Source organism: Scylla paramamosain, unplaced genomic scaffold (assembly GCF_035594125.1).
Source record: "Scylla paramamosain isolate STU-SP2022 unplaced genomic scaffold, ASM3559412v1 Contig3, whole genome shotgun sequence".
Classification (NCBI taxonomy): domain Eukaryota; kingdom Metazoa; phylum Arthropoda; class Malacostraca; order Decapoda; family Portunidae; genus Scylla; species Scylla paramamosain.
In genome coordinates, this window is record NW_026973668.1 from 232,501 (window position 1) to 235,000 (window position 2,500).

At 39.6% G+C, this 2,500-nt stretch overlaps 1 long non-coding RNA gene across 3 annotated transcripts in view; it reads right to left on the reverse strand.

The window, feature by feature from the left end:
• The window catches only part of LOC135096202 (uncharacterized), a 9,639-nt gene that overhangs the window by 285 nt on the left and 6,854 nt on the right, over nucleotides 1-2,500 (reverse strand). For all 3 annotated transcript variants that reach the window (XR_010264623.1, XR_010264624.1, XR_010264625.1), the window contains exon 7: nucleotides 1-2,500. This exon is cut by the window's left edge and continues 285 nt beyond it; it is cut by the window's right edge and continues 290 nt beyond it. This is a non-coding gene — a long non-coding RNA (uncharacterized LOC135096202).

The following is a 2,500-nucleotide window of genomic DNA, read 5'->3' on the forward strand; positions in this document are numbered from 1 at the left end:
GATGTATATTCACCCACCTTTCAATCACTATACATTATACACTGAACCACAGGGAGATACACACAGGGAGATATACACTGAACCACAGGGAGATAGACACAGGGAGATACACACTGAACCACAGGGAGATACACACAGGGAGATACACACTGAACCACAGGGAGATACACACAGGGAGATACACACTGAACCACAGGGAGATATACACAGGGAGATATACACTGAACCACAGGGAGATATACACAGGGAGATATACACTGAACCACAGGGAGATATACACAGGGAGATATACACTGAACCACAGGGAGATATACACAGGGAGATATACACTGAACCACAGGGAGATACACACAGGGAGATACACACTGAACCACAGGGAGATACACACTGAACCACAGGGAGAGATACACACTGAACCACAGGGAGATACACATTTAATATACATTTAATCACTAATACACAGATTTTCGTATGTATAATCATGTATATTTATTAAATCACTATAACTAACTACTAATACAATATTCATACATAACTACATAGACACAGATTTCCCTATGTATGTATGTATGTATGTACTATTTTAATTGCCATACATATTGAGTATACTAGGAAATACATACACAGTGGGTATACATGGTGACAGTGACAGTACTAGTAAACATATTGGTATACATAGCTAATATACATGCTAATATTTACGTACATACATACATACATACATACATTTAAAACTAATTTTCCTATACATAACACATTCAAGTATACATATCTCTTCATACAGTGAGAATTCATAGCTTACATACATACATACATACATACATACTATATACATACAAATATAATAGCTATTTATCCATTAATACATACATACGTACATACATACATACATACATACTATATACATACAAATATAATAGCTATTTATCCATTAATACATACATACATACATACATACATACATACTATATACATACAAATATAATAGCTATTTATCCATTAATACATACATACATACATACATACATACATACATACATATTTTAATCTATATGTATACGTTATATTTAAAGAGTTATTCAAGTATTGTTAGGTTAGGTTAGGTCATACAGAGAGAGAGAGAGAGAGAGAGAGAGAGAGAGAGAGAGAGAGAGAGAGAGAGAGAGAGAGAGAGAGAGAATTTAAGATAGACACATGATCATTTTCTTTCTTTCTTTCTTTCGTTTTCAGAGAGAGAGAGAGAGAGAGAGAGAGAGAGAGAGAGAGAGAGAGAGAGAGAGAGAGAGAGAGAGATTTAATCAGAGGGAGAAAGAAATAGCTCACAAAATGCTTGCAGTTGCTAATCTAAGGCAATTATTAGCAATGTAAACAAGAGAGAGAGAGAGAGAGAGAGAGAGAGAGAGAGAGAGAGAGAGAGAGAGAGAGACTTTTAAAATATTGTCTAGATTCAAAGCAATGTGAAGTAGTAGTAGTAGTAGTTGTTGTAGTAGTTATTGTTGTTGTTGTTGTTGTTGTTATTATTCTCTCTCTCTCTCTCTCTCTCTCTCTCTCTCTCTCTCTCTCTCTCTCTCTCTCTCTCTCTCTCTCTCTCCTTGACCCTTCACACGTCCCCTAGTATTCTCACTGCCCGTTCGAACATATTTATTAGAGAATGACTGTTTATCTCCCTTTCCTCCCTCCCCCTGGTCTCCCTCGCCCCTCCCTTCCCTCCCACCGCCTCCAGCCCCTCCACCTTTCCCTCCACATCGCGGAGAGAGGAGAGACACGCCTTCAGGAGAAAGATTTTTCCTTCCATCTCTCCTCCGTCTGATGAGGTCTTGGTGAACTGCCGGGGTTTTTCTATGTCTGTTTCCCGTTTTCCGGTTAATTTGTGGGTGTTCGAGGTTGCCAGGCGCGGTTCGGATACGGTTGCATGCTTGTCTAACCCGAATCGTGCGTTTTCCGGCCCCTGTGTCAGTTTATCGCATCCGAATTCTTGTTTCTCGTCTTCAAAATCTTTTTCTGTGGCAAAATTTTTCGTGTTTTTGTTCATTTCTTTGTATAGCTCGAATTTCCCGAGTTCGGATCCGGTTGCGCTCTTTTCCAATCCGAATCTTAAGTTTTCCGGCCCCTGTGCTCGTTTTTCGCTTCCAAATTCGTGTTTTTCAGCCACAAAATTCGGTTTTTCAGTCGCTTTTTCCAGCTTATCCGTACTGTCTCGTTTATCCGGATTGTAATTTCCAGGATCACTTCGGTACTTTGCTGGACTAGAATTCGATCGTTCCAGTCCGGTGACGTGTCTATCCAGTCCGGTTCTGGTCCCAAATCCGGATATTTCTCTCTCCAAAGCGAATTCGGTGCTTCCAAATTCAATGTTGTATTTTTCGGGTAGTGATTTTGATCTTTCGGTTCCTGGAGTGAACTTATCCGGACTGTAAGCTAGTTTATCCGAAGTGGAGCTCAACTTATCAGAAGTAGAAGTGAATCTGTCCAAACCTAAACCGTATTCCAGCTTATCCGA